This window comes from Staurois parvus, unplaced genomic scaffold (genome assembly GCF_062004578.1).
Source record: "Staurois parvus isolate SC_StPar_1 unplaced genomic scaffold, SC_StPar_1.0 ptg000179l, whole genome shotgun sequence".
Lineage (NCBI taxonomy): Eukaryota > Metazoa > Chordata > Amphibia > Anura > Ranidae > Staurois > Staurois parvus.
Window position 1 is genome coordinate 3151431 of NW_028317975.1, and position 14430 is coordinate 3165860.

Consider the following 14430-nt stretch of genomic DNA (forward strand, 5'->3'; position numbering starts at 1 on the left):
ATCCATCCTGCCTCGTATCAATGGTTCAGGCTGGTGGTGGTGGTGTCATGGCGTGTAGGAGTTTTTCTTGGCACTAGCAAGGTGGACCTAATAAAGTGGCCGTTGAGTGTATATTTTTTTATGAAGATTTTTGTTAAACTGAATGATCTGGTGACAAGGTCTCTTTAACTTTCTTACATATTAGAAAGAATACATCTATGTCTTCTAAGACTTTCTAATACTGTTCTAATTACATAAGTATTGATTGTATCTCTTGTGTTTATTGAATTCTGGATTTTGTGGGTCTGGGAATTCCCGTATTCTCTGAGATCTTCACTCCGAGGATGTGTGAGAATGTAATATGATTTTTAGCATAGGTCAAAGTTCTGATCAATAGGAATAACGTTCCTCCAGTGCCGGTTTGATGCCGTGGCCCCCAATGTAATCCCAGGTGACCTTCTGTACGTCTCGGAGCGCGCTCTTCAAAGAGGAGCAATATTTCATTGCGGAATGATGACATAACCTTTAGATTGTTATAACCGGCCCCATTCACATAATGTTCCTCTAAACAATATATTCAATTTCTATTTAGATGTTATCTTCGCCTGAAAAATGATAAGCTATCAGGCGGTGAGTTACTGAGATGTGAGGCTTGGTCTACGTTATATAAGACTCTGAGCCCACTAAGACAGCCAAAGAGGAGAGCAAAGTAAAACGGTATCCAATCTTATAACCAGCAAAGTAAAATTTAAGGAGTGAGGACAAAACCTAATGACCTCAGAAACTCACAGGCACACAGCTGTACACACCGCTAGCGAGTCCATTATCCAATAGTGAGCCTCTACAACATAGTATCATATACTTTGTAGGTTTAAGTAGAATACCAGTTTTAAAATGTAACAAACAGCCCAGAAAAAAAGTAAAAATAAAACCTTGAATCCAGAGACGTAAGTAATACCTGCAGTAATACCTTTCCACTACTAGATGGCATTAGTCTTCTCGGTTGAATGACATCTGGCATCATTCTTCCAACTTCCTCTGGGCCCGGGCTGTCATTGACACACCCACTGTGTGCATCCTGGGCTCAGAATACTACTGCGCCAGATGGTGCTCACACATGAAAATATGAGCATTGTTTAGTGCAGGGATAAGAACCATCCCCACCAGTGACAGAGTAGAAGAGGAAGGACCTATGACATTAACAGACGTGCCAAAACCTGCTTTAAAACAAAGTCCATGTATTTGTAAGTATCTGCTGCCCTCTACTGTCCATAAGTGGCTTTGCTGTTTGATGTTCACATTACTTCCTGTCTCTGTGTGTGTGGGAAGGAAAACCCCAGAAAGAGGAAGTGGAGAGAGAGAGAGACTGAGAACTGAGCCACATAGTCCTTCACACACAGGGGCTGCTATTGCTGCTGTATTTTTACCCAAACCAAAATCAGAGACTATTAGGCAAGTACTCTTATATTGTAATATTGTAACTGCAGATGGCCATATCTTCTTGATTGTGTATCTAAATCCTTGTGACAGACAAGTCTCTGTCCTATTGCAGGCCTTGAAATTTCCACTCGCCTGCTTGCCAATGGTGAGTGGAAATTATGGTGGGGGCAAGTGTGTCCCCCAGGGCCGTCTTGCTGAGCAGGCTCGGAGCTCAGGCCGGATCTGTCATTGGCACTGGGAGCCGTCAGACTGCTCAATAGCTGAGCGCAGTGAAAGCAAAGCAAGGAGTGTGTGCTGTGCTCTCTGCCTCCCCCTAGAGTGCAGTACCCGGCTCTGTGAGTGAACAACGAAGTACTGCAACTTTTTATAGGGCTGTGTGTGTGTGTACCTAATTTCAGCTCACTCTGGTCACATAATCCTCTATGTCAGCCAGTGGTGGCTTCAGGGGAGAGGAGAGAGCACTTAACAGCGTGCGTGTGTGTGTGTGTATGCATGTACATGTGTCTGTGTGTATGTGCATGTGTCTGCGTGTGTGTACATGTGTCTGTGTGCATGTACATGTGTGTTTGTGTGTATGTACGTACATGTGTGTGTATGTACATGTGTCTGTGTGTATGTACATGTGTCTGTGCGTGTTTATTTCTGTGTATGTACATGTATCTGTGTGTATGCGTGTCTGTACGTGCCTGTGTGTGTATACATGTGTCTGTATGTGTGTGTACATGTGTCTCTGTGCGTGTGTGTACTTGTTTCTGTATGTGTATGTGTGTGTGTGTGTGTGTGTGTGTGTACAGGTGTCTCTGTTTGTGTGTGTTTGTTGGTGGCGAGTAACTCTTAAGGCCTGGCTAGTAGCTCAGGACTTGACATTTTAAGCCCTGTCCTATTGTTATTATTTCACATGCATAGTGCCAGATAACTAGGTCTGTGCTACTGTACGTGTGTAGTGGTCTCCTTCTGGTATTTTAGTAAGTGAACTGTTCATTGCAATAGAGTTTATATGTTGCTCCTGTTATTTTACCTTGTCCCTTCTGGTCTGGGTTTCTATAACTAGTTTCAATTCAATACCCACCATAGTCAAAAGCCAGGTTAGGCATTTGATGGCCACTTCTGGTAGTTAGAGGTCCAATTGCATGTCAGATTAGACGCTGCTATGGACTAAAGTACAGAGTAGATAGGCTGACTCTGAGTTCCAGTGTCACACCACGGTTTCTGTGTGTGAGAAGCTCCGATCCAGGCTGGTTGGACAATAGTTGGAAGATCTCCCCATCACCGCTGAGCTTGTCTGTAAGTCTCCGACACCATGATAATTCTCAGAGGCCCCTGCAACTATACTTTGCTGCAACTGGAGGTATCTTTAATAATAACTATATATTAATATTATTATTATACAGGATTTATATGGCACCAACAGTTTACACAACACTTTACAATATAAGGGAGACAGTACAAAACAATACATTTCAGTACAGAAGGAATAGGAGGGCCCGGCTCGTGGAGCTTAAAATCTAAAGGAAGAGGGAGGTGATACAAAAGGTGATAGCTGCGGGGGATGATCTGATGGAGGTGGCTCAAGTACAGTTCTTAGGTGGAGGTGATTCAAGTACAGTTCTTAGGTGGAGGTGGGGTAGGCTTCCCTGAATAAGTGAGTTTTCAAAGATCGTCTAAAGGCAGACAGGGTGGGGGCTGACTGGACATACTAGGGTAGTGAGTTCCAGAGGATGGGAAAGGCTCTGGGCAAGTCCTGGAGGCGAGCGTGGGAGGAGGTGACAAGGGAGCTAGAGAGCAAGATGTCTTGGGAGGAGCGGAGTGGGCGATTTGAGCGATATCGGTGGATGAGGTTGGTGATGTAGCTGGGGGCAGTGTTGTGGATGGCTTTGTATATTGTGGTTAGTATTTTTCATTTTATATGTTGGGTTAGTGGAAGCCAGTGGAGGGATTGGCAGAGAGGGGCAGCAGTCGCTGATCGGTTGGTAAGGTGTATGAGTCTAGCAGCAGTCGCTGATCGGTTGGTAAGGTGTATGAGTCTAGCAGCAGTCGCTGATCGGTTGGTAAGGTGTATGAGTCTAGCAGCAGTCGCTGATCGGTTGGTAAGGTGGATGAGTCTAGCAGCAGTCGCTGATCGGTTGGTAAGGTGTATGAGTCTAGCAGCAGTCGCTGATCGGTTGGTAAGGTGTATGAGTCTAGCAGCAGTCGCTGATCGGTTGGTAAGGTGTATGAGTCTAGCAGCAGTCGCTGATCGGTTGGTAAGGTGGATGAGTCTAGCAGCAGTCGCTGATCGGTTGGTAAGGTGGATGAGTCTAGCAGCAGTCGCTGATCGGTTGGTAAGGTGTATGAGTCTAGCAGCAGTCGCTGATCGGTTGGTAAGGTGTATGAGTCTAGCAGCAGTCGCTGATCGGTTGGTAAGGTGTATGAGTCTAGCAGCAGTCGCTGATCGGTTGGTAAGGTGAATGAGTCTAGCAGCAGTCGCTGATCGGTCGGTAAGGTGGATGAGTCTAGCAGCAGTCGCTGATCGGTTGGTAAGGTGGATGAGTCTAGCAGCAGTCGCTGATCGGTCGGTAAGGTGTATGAGTCTAGCAGCAGTCGCTGATCGGTTGGTAAGGTGTAGAGTCTAGCAGCAGTCGCTGATCGGTTGGTAAGGTGTATGAGTCTAGCAGAAGTCGCTGATTGGTTGGTAAGGTGTATGAGTCTAGCAGCAGTCGCTGATCGGTCGGTAAGGTGGATGAGTCTAGCAGCAGTCGCTGATCGGTTGGTAAGGTGGATGAGTCTAGCAGCAGTCGCTGATCGGTTGGTAAGGTGTATGAGTCTAGCAGCAGTCGCTGATCGGTTGGTAAGGTGTAGAGTCTAGCAGCAGCATTCATAATAGACTGAAGGGGGTGTGGCCTGTGTAACGGTAGACCAGTGAGGAAGGAGTTGCAGTAATCAAGGCAGGATATAACCAAGGCATGGATAAGTTTTGTTGTTGTGTCCTTTGCCAGGAAGGGGCGGATATGGAGTAATGACCATTGATTTTAGCAGTTAGTAGGTCGTTAGTGAGTTTTAGTAGGGCAGTTTCAGTGGAATGTTGTGGGTGGAAGCCAGACTGTAGGGGATCAAGAAGGTTGTTGTCGGTGAGGTAGCAGTTCATATGGTTGTGAACAAGGCGCTCGAGAAGCTTGGAGGCAAATGGGAGCAGGGAGATGGGTCCAGGGGCGGACTGACCATTTGGAAACTCGGGCACTGCCCGAGGGCCCGGGGTCAGTAGGGGGCCCCATAAGATGCCCCTGGTACCTTTTTCATAGGCTTTTTTTGAGTTTGGGCAAGGACACAGGGGCCCCATGATCCCCTATTGCCCAGGGGCCCATGAGTTGTCAGTCCGCCCCTGGATAGGACTGAACTAACTGGCATCAAATAAGAGGGTAAACTAAAGGAACAACAAGTTTCAGTGGCTCGGAACCACTGCTAGGTGTCAGCATACATCAGAACATAAATTTGGACATAAGGGGGCACCAATCTGAGTGTAGAGGGTTAATACTTTAATGGTATCAAAAGGAGTAAAAACTATTCACAAACATAAGAAGTTAAATGGCATGGTATTAAATCATCCTCTGGTATGTCTTTTGTCAGCCAGTGTGGTTGTGGGTCCAATAATACAATATAAGAGTACTTGCCTAATAGTCTCTGCTTTTGGTTTGGGTGAAAATACAGCAGCAGTAGCAGCCCCTGTGTGTGTAGGGCTATGTGGCTCAGTTCTCAGTCTCTCTCTCTCCACTTCCTCTTTCTGGGGTTTTCCCCCCACACACACAGAGACAGGAAGTAATGTGAACATTAAACAGCAAAGCCACTTACGGACAGTAGAGGGCAGCAGACACTTTTATATACATGGACTTTGTTTTAAAGCAGGTTTTGGCACGTCTGTGGGTCCTTGTCAATTGGAATGAACGGGGAAGGAGCCATCAGCTGTCAGGAGATTTGAAAATGGCGCCGTTTACCAGCGTGGACCACAAGGAAATCCCGGACCCGGCGGGTGGCCAATGGTAGAGTGAGGAGAAGTCAGGTGACGCATTTCGAAGCGTTTGCTTCTTCTTCAGACCACCTTTTTCAGATCTCCTGCACTGCTGACAGCTGACGGCTCCTTCCCCGTTCATCCCGATTGACAAGGACCCACAACCACACTGCTGGCTGACAGAAGGCTTACCAGAGGATGATTTTATACCATGCCTTTTAACTTCTTACGTTTGTGAGTAGTTTTTACTCCTTTTGATACCATTAAAGTATTAACCGTCTACACCACGGATGTCAAACTGGTGGCCCTCCAGCTGTTGCCAAACTACAAGTCCCATGAGGCATTGCAAAATTGACAGTTACAAGCATGACTCCCAAAGGCAGAGGCATGATGGGAGTTGTAGTTTCACAACAGCTGGACGGCCGTCAGTTTGACACCCCTGCTCTACACTCAGATTGGCACCCCCATTTTTCTGATTTTATCTCCTGCAGAGTACTGCTTCACTCCATGGGGAGCTGCTTTCACCTGTCATTCCCTATCTGAGACTTTTGGATTTTTGGACCTTATGCCTAAAATGTCATGTTTTACCTGTACTGTATGTGATTTTATTTGCTGCATTTACTCCCACTAGGATCTCCGTACTTGTGGTTCCCTCCAAGCGCCAATTCTGTTCTTACTCTCCTACACATCAGGACATTAACCTTCCTAGCGGTCTGATTATGTCAGTATTTCTGTGCTGAAAGCGGTAAATTTTTTTGCATGGAAATATGTTGTTTTTTTTATTGTAGGCCTGTAATTCTTAGGAATAACTCACTGAAATCTGTCCGAACAAGAGTCTAGTAAACATCCCGGGGATGATAAAACTTGAAAAACGAAATCATAAATTATAATTTAATAAATACTCATAAAAAAAATAATACAATAATAATAAATATAATTCAATAATATAATCAAACCAAAAACACTGAAATGTGAAATATAGCGCCAAGTTCGCACATCGCTGAGCTCAGTCGCAGAATCGTTTTCAGTGTCTGATGAGGAATTTCCCCCACGAATCATTATCACTCAATTCTGCAAGTGGTTCTGATTTACTATCGCTGTTCTCTAGCCGGTCTAAAACCGCTTTTCACCTAAAGGGACGCTTTTTGGACGCCATGGACGTTTCTCAGTTTCCAGTCAGAAAGAACAATAAAAATGCAGGCAGGGCGCCAGACAAAGCACTCGGGACAAAATGTATGTGAAATGGTTTGATACAGGAATGTTATACTATGCGATTTTAGTTTATTAGAAAATGTCAGTTTTTAAAATTTTCTAATTTCCCGCCAGTTCCGTCCCCCGTACGTCCCGACGCTTGCAGGGACCGGAACACGGAAGACAGATGCCGGCATCGGCCGGAGGAGATGGCCGGGGACGCTAAAGGGGGGACATCGCGGGAGCGCAGGACAAGGTAAGTGCTGGAGGGATCCCGGAGCAACGCTGCAGTGTATTCCCGAGTGTAGCTCGGGGGGGTTACCGCTTTTGGTACTGAAACTTTACCCCGAGCTACACTCTGGAATACCGCCAGGGGGGTTAACACCATAATATCTGGGACACAATAATGGGGGGCCCGGAGCAATTATGTACTGATGTAACACACTAGCTCCTGAAACACCAGAGCAATTACATATTGACACTTGGAGGTCTATGTTCAAAAAAATTGTTGGACAAACGCCACAAGCATTTTTCTAGTTCTCACAAATTCTGGTCATATTTTGCTTAACTGACTGAGACATGTCAGGAAAATATGTATATTATGGCTGATAGGATCACTTTCTGTCTGGTCTGTAGCCTCTGTCCTCGATTATTTTTGACCTCTGGATCCAGGAGAAATAAAGCTCCAGACGCCGAAAAGAAATGCCCGTAGCGGATAAGAAAGAATGAAAATAGCGCAGGGCATGCATGACTAGGCCCCAGAGTGGTGAAGGGGAACGGAAAGGGTTAAAGTTAGCTCCAGGGGGTTGGGATTTGATTGTGGGGTTATCTGGTTGGCAGAGGTGGAGTGTAGGTGGGGTCTGCGGCACCTTAGGGTGGGGGGTTCTGTTGAGGGGGCGTCAGTGGAGCTGGACGTGAGGAAGGATCAGAGCTTCCCTCCCGCCCTCCCTGTTTTGCTGGGTATCGGGTCCCTCCCGGGGGAAGGAAAAGAAAAAAAAGAAAAAAACAAAAGGGGGTTATGTTGGTTCGCGGGCGGTTGTTGGTCTTTGGAGGCGGTTCTCATCTTGGAAGGTAAAACAATGGTGTGGGACCCATCGGTGGTATGGGGGGCCCGGTGGACATTCCCAGTTAACCAAGGTTTAACTGGAAGGTGGTGGTGCTGCACTGCGGATGGTATGGTTGTCTCCGAGCTGGTTGGTTGCGGCTGGAGGCCTAGTTTATATGGTTGTCCGCAGGTGCATTTCGGATCGTTGGGGTTGCCTTCGAAGACCAACAACAATTCTTTGGTTTCCGTTATAAGGAACGGCTGATGTATTTAAAATGTGAGTTGTTAATAAAAGGCCATGTTGGCCATTTTACTCCAAAATGGTGTCATGTTTTTTGTAAAGTATAATTGGTTAAGGGGTGGGGAGTGGTATGGATCGGAAATGGTGGAAGTAGGAGTGGACAAGCCTATCTCTGGTGCAATAGTCATGTAAAAGCTGTATCTCTGAAAGTTTACTGCAAGACAAGAACTGTTATACAGAACTCAACAGGCGTTGTTTAATTCAGGATAACCAATGAAACATTCCACTCTTATCAGGATAGTTACGTGAAAAACGGAAACCACAAATGGCTGAGGGGTACCATAAAGGGTGAATCTGTTTACAGACAAATAGGAACTAGACTCAGGAAATGAGAGAGAAGTTACAAGCAAAACTCAAAACCAAAACTATCTGTTTATACATCTAGAAATGGAGGAATTATACAAAATGAATGCCAGTTAAAAATATATATTTCCTTACAATGGCCACTTGATTAGTGGATCTCATTTTTTTTGGAGACCTGAGCCAAAATACCACCAAAAACTTTCATTCCCCAACAGTGAAGAATAATATTTATACTCACAGGTATAATTGTGGGATATATTGTATGCATGTATTGAAATTCTAGAAGGCTCTGGATAGGGCTGGGTGTTATTGGGAATGAGAAGAGGGTTGAGGAGTGGGTTAGGTAGACTTGGTGGTCCTGTAACATATGAGGTTTCTGGAGGGGGCTGAGGAGCACTGTGGGAGGTTGGCGGGCACTGTGGGAGGTTGGGGGGCACTGTGGAGGGCTAGAGGCCACTATGAGAGGTTGGTGTGTTTTTTTGAGCTAGAAGGCGGGTGGAAGGAAGGGAGGAGGGGTGGAAGGAAGGTTAGTTCAGACTCACCATGAGTCCTACAGATGCATCAGAGCTGTCGGCTGCTCTGTGTTCAGTCTCCCACCCACACCTCCTCTAAAGCTGCATGGACAGAGCAGGGGCGGACTGACAACTCATGGGGCCCCCAGGCAATAGGGGATCATGGGGCCCCTGTGTCCTCACCCACACCCAAAAAATCCTATGAAAAAGCCAATGAAAGGTACCAGGAGCATCTCATGGGGCCCCCCTACTGACCCCGAGTCCTCGGGCAGTGCCCGAGTGCTCGAATGGTCAGTCCGCCCCTGGGACAGAGGGAGGAAGAGCAGATCCAGGCTTTCTCCCCTCTTTTCCTATTGTTGCAGAGGATAGAGGGAGGCGCTGGGCACCTTATTATCACTCGTGGGCGAGTCTGCAGGGATGATTGGCAACTCTCCTCTGGGGGGGTTCAGACCCCCCTGACTCCCCCCTTATCCACGCCCCTGTCCCAAAGGTGCTTTATTGGATTGAGATATGGTGACTGTGGAGGCCATTGAAGTACAGTGATCTCATTGTCATGTTCCAGAAACCAGTTGGAGATGATTTGAGCTTTGTGACATGGAGCATTATCCTGCTGGAAGGAGCCATCAGAAGATGGGGACACTGGAGTCATAAAGGGATGGACATGGTCAGCAACAATACTCAGGTAGGCCGTGGCATTTAAACTATTCTCAGTTGGTACTAAGAGTTCCAAAGCAGGGGCGGACTGACAACTCATGTGGCCCCCGGGCAATAGGGGATCATGGGGCCTCCAAAGTCTACCAAGAAGTCTACCAAGAAAATCTCCCCCACACCATCACACCACCAGCCTGAACCATTGATACAAGGCAGGATGGATCCATGCTTACATGTTGTTTACACCACATTCTGACCCTACCATCCAGGAGTGGACTGACAACTCATGGGGCCTCCGGGCAACAGGGGATCATGGGGCCCCTGTGTCCTCACCCACACTCAAACCACACCCAATAAAAGCCTATGAGATGTATTAGGGGCATCTCATGGGGCCCCCTACTGACCATGGGCCCTCGGGCAGTGCCCGAGCGCCTGAATGGTCAGTCCGCCCCTGCTACCATCTGACTGTTGCAGCTAAAATCCAGACTTGTCAGACCAGACAACGTTTTTCCAATCTTCTATTCTCCAATTTTGGTGATCCTGTGTGAATTGTAGCCTCCGTTTCCTGTTCTTAGCTGACAGGTGTGGTACCCGGTGTGATCTTCTGCTGCTGTAGCCCATCTGCTTCAAGGTTGGATGTGTTGTGCATTCAGAGATGGTATTCTGCATACCTTGGTTGTAACGAATGGTTGTCTAAATTACTGTTGCCTTTCTATCATCTGGAACCAGTCTGCCCATTCTCCTCTGACATCAACAAGGCATTTTCCTCCACACAACTGCCACTCACTGGATATTTTCTCTTTTTCGGACCATTCTCTGTAAACCCTAGAGATGGTTGTGCGTGAAAATCCCAGTAGATCACCAGTTTTTGAACCACTCAGACCAGCCCGTCTGGCACCAACAACCATGAAATGTTTAAAGCCACTTAAATTCCTTTTTCTTCCCCATTCCGATGCTCGGTTTCAACTTCAGCAAGTCATCTTCACCACGTCTAGATTCCTAAATGCATTGAGTTGCTGCTGTGTGATTGGCTAATTTTCTATTTTGTGTTACCAAGCGCTTGAACAGGTGGATCTAATAAAGTGGCCGGTGAGTATATATTGCCGGGATGCCAGAAAGGTAATTTATTTCCCTCTCAATCTGTATCAAAGCCGCACATCCTATGTATCAGTTTCCTGTATCTTCAGGCGTAACAGCTGCAAGAAGACAGATTGCAACACCAGCGCTAAACACACCATTAGATATTTTTATTCCGGTGAGATACAAAATAGTTTTGTTTCGGCAGAAGGAAGAGCCCTGGAGATGGCAGCACTGAAATTATATGACCCCGGTGACACCAGTGACTTCATTAATCCCGCTCTTCACGGTATGTATGGCTTTATTCCGGGAGAAAATATTTGAATCTGATATTACAAACAAAACATCCGCAGCTCGTGTCAGACGACATGGCTTTGATGTTGGCTTGTGCGCTCGCTGCCCACTGTGACTCTGCAGCAGCTGGAATATTTATGGAAGCAATAGGATCGGCTCCACCGGCAGAGGCGGATTTTATTCGGCTTAAAAGGTAAGCTCACTATTTTACAAAAAATTAAAAAAAAACATTGACAGATATTCCGGCCACCTCTCCGGATCCCGCTGCACATATCAGCCGTGAAGTCATGTGCTGCCGGTGTAGCCGTCCATGCACCATGCCCCGCTATACACAGCCCCAGAGTGACTATCCACCATAATGCTTGCATTGGCCAACCAGAAGGGCTTCTTTCCTCCAGGATACCTTACTGCAAGAAGAAGCGGCCAGATGCATTTCTCATTGGTCAGTACGGTGTAAAGATGCGCTGACCAGAGGAGCATTATGATGGATACTCAGTCCTGGACCATGCGTTATAAGTGTATCTAAATCCAGTGAAGGAACCTTTTAAGGCGTCAGCATACCAAGACATTTTGGACAATTTCATGCTCCCTACTTTGTGGGAAGAGTTTGGGGATGGCCCCTTCCTGTTCCAACATGGCTGCGCACCAGTGCACAAAGCAAGGTCCATAAAGACATGGAGGAGCCAGTTTGGGGTGGAGAAACCTGACTGGCCTACACAGAGTCCTGACCTCAACCCCATAGAACACCTTTGGGATGAATTAGAGCAGAGACTGCGAGCCAGGCCTCCTCCCCCGACATCAGTGCCTGACCTGACAAATGTGCTTCTGGAAGAATGGTCCAACCTTCCCATAGACACCCTCCTAAACCTTGTGGACAGCCTTCCCAGAAGAGTTGAAGGTGTTATAGCTGCAAAGGGCGGAGCCAACTCAATCTTGAACCCTACCGACTAAGACTGGGGGGCCATTAAAGTTCATGTGCATGGAAAGGCAGGTGGCCCAATACTGGGAGAAAATATTTGAATCTGATATTACAAACAAAACATCCGTAGCTCGTGTCAGACGACATGGCTTTGATGTTGGCTTGTGCGCTCGTTGCCCACTGTGACTCTGCAGCAGCTGGAATATTTATGGAAGCAATTGGTTTGGCTCCACCGGAAGAGGTGGATTTTATTCGGCTTAAACGGTAAGCTCACTATTTTACAAAAAATAAAAAAAAAACATTGACAGATATTCCGGCCACCTCTCCGGATCCCGCTGCACATATCAGCCGTGAACCCATGTGCTGCCGGTGTAGCCGTCCATGCACCATGCCCCGCTATACACAGCCCCGGAGTGACTATCCACCATAATGCTTGCATTGGCCAACCAGAAGGGCTTCTTTCCTCCAGGATACCTTACTGCAAGAAGAAGCGGCCAGATGCATTTCTCATTGGTCAGTACGGTGTAAAGATGCCGTGACCAGAGGAGCATTATGATGGATACTCAGTCCTGGACCATGCGTTAAAAGTGTATCTAAATCCAGTAAAGGAACCTTTTAAGGCGTCAGCATACCAAGACATTTTGGACAATTTCATGCTCCCTACTTTGTGTGAAGAGTTTGGGGATGGCCCCTTCCTGTTCCAACATGGCTGCGCACCAGTGCACAAAGCAAGGTCCATAAAGACATGGAGGAGCCAGTTTGGGGTGGAGAAACCTGACTGGCCTGCACAGAGTCCTGACCTTAACCCCATAGAACACCTTTGGGATGAATTAGAGCAGAGACTGTGAGCCAGGCCTCCTCCCCCGACATCAGTGCCTGACCTGACAAATGTGCTTCTGGAAGAATGGTCCAACCTTCCCATAGACACCCTCCTAAACCTTGTGGACGGCCTTCCCAGAAGAGTTGAAGGTGTTATAGCTGCAAAAGGTGGAGCCAACTCAATATTGAACCCTACGGACTAAGACTGGGAGGCCATTAAAGACCATGTGTGTGGAAAGGCAGGCGGCCCAATACTGGGAGAAAATATTTGAATCTGATATTACAAACAAAACATCGTGTCAGACGACATGGCTTTGATGTTGGCTTGTGCGCTCGTTGCCCACTGTGACTCTGCAGCAGCTGGAATATTTATGGAAGCAATAGGATCGGCTCCACCGGCAGAGGTGGATTTTATTCGGCTTAAAGGGTAAGCTCACTATTTTACAAAAAATAAAAAAAAAACATTGACAGATATTCCAGCCACCTCTCCGGATCCCGCTGCACATATCAGCCGTGAAGCCATGTGCTGCCGGTGTAGCCGTCCATGCACCATGCCCCGCTATACACAGCCCCGGAGTGACTATCCACCATAATGCTTGCATTGGCCAACCAGAAGGGCTTCTTTCCTCCAGGATACCTCACTGCAAGAAGAAGCGTCCAGATGCATTTCTCATTGGTCAGTACGGTGTAAAGGTTGCGCTGACTAGTGGAGCATTATGATGGATACTCAGTCCTGGACCATGCGTTATAAGTGTATCTAAATCCAGTGAAGGAACCTCTTAAGGCATCAGCATACCAAGACATTTTGGACAATTTCATGCTCCCAACTTTGTGGGAAGAGTTTGGGGATGGCCCCTTCCTGTTCCAACATGACTGCGCACCAGTGCACAAAGCAAGGTCCATAAAGACATGGAGGAGCCAGTTTGGGGTGGAGGAACTTGACTGTCCTGCACAGAGTCCTGACCTCAACCCCATAGAACACCTTTGGGATGAATTAGAGTGGAGACTGCGAGCCAGGCCTCCTCCCCCGACATCAGTGCCTGACCTGACATATGTGCTTCTGGAAGAATGGTCCAACCTTCCCATAGACACCCTCCTAAAACTTGGACGGCCTTCCCAGAAGAGTTGAAGGTGTTATAGATGCAAAGGGCGGGGCCAACTCAATATTGAACCCTACGGACTAAGAATAGGAGGCCATTAAAGTCCATGTGCGTGGAAAGGCAGGCGGCCCAATACTTTTGGCAATATAATGTATGTTTGCAAATGTCTGCAACAAAACCCTCCTGTTTTTAGCGTGAACTGTTAGACATGATCAGATGGCTATTTTTGCAGCCTGGCTGGTAAGTTTGTTTGTTTGAGATGGTCCACAGTTTGATGATTTCTATAATCCTTTATAAAGGTGCATATTACAGCGTTTACTGAACATTTGCAGAAGGCTGTCCTCCATCATCTCTTCTATATTGAAGATTATGGAATATCATTGGTGGGCATTTGTCTTGGTGTCACTTATTTCGCCATTGGGCGCACACTTAATGACGGATGGTGATTCACCCTGACATTTAATTGTTCTGCCCTGATGAGACGAGCCATTTACAAAACGCTTAGTTGTTTCTTTATGAAATGAAAATAGGATTTACAACTCGCAGAACTTTTATCTTCGCTCTCCAAAGAAATGGAGTCTAATGATTTTCTGCTCCGTCTGTGATTTCCGCCCGCTCGGCCAGTCTGTCCCCGTTTTCCTTACTCGGTTAATCATTTTTTTTTTTTTTGGTTTGTGGCTCTCCCAGATAGATCAAGTTTTTGTTGTATGGTGTGCAGAGATTGTTTGAAATGTCTTAATCTGTGATCTGCCTCCCATAGTAGCCCACAGTGACCCCAAGCCCCCGAAGAGCCCTCAACCTACACAGCGCCCCTAAC

The 14430-nt window shown here is 46.9% G+C and overlaps 1 long non-coding RNA gene across 1 annotated transcript in view; it reads left to right on the forward strand.

Annotated features, from left to right (window-relative positions):
• Positions 1-9891: 9891 nt before the first annotated feature.
• Positions 9892-14430, forward strand: part of LOC149462249 (uncharacterized) — a 41359-nt gene continuing 36820 nt past the window's right edge. The window contains exon 1 of the long non-coding RNA XR_016312687.1: positions 9892-10770. This is a non-coding gene — a long non-coding RNA (uncharacterized LOC149462249). The remainder of the gene's footprint in view (positions 10771-14430) is intronic.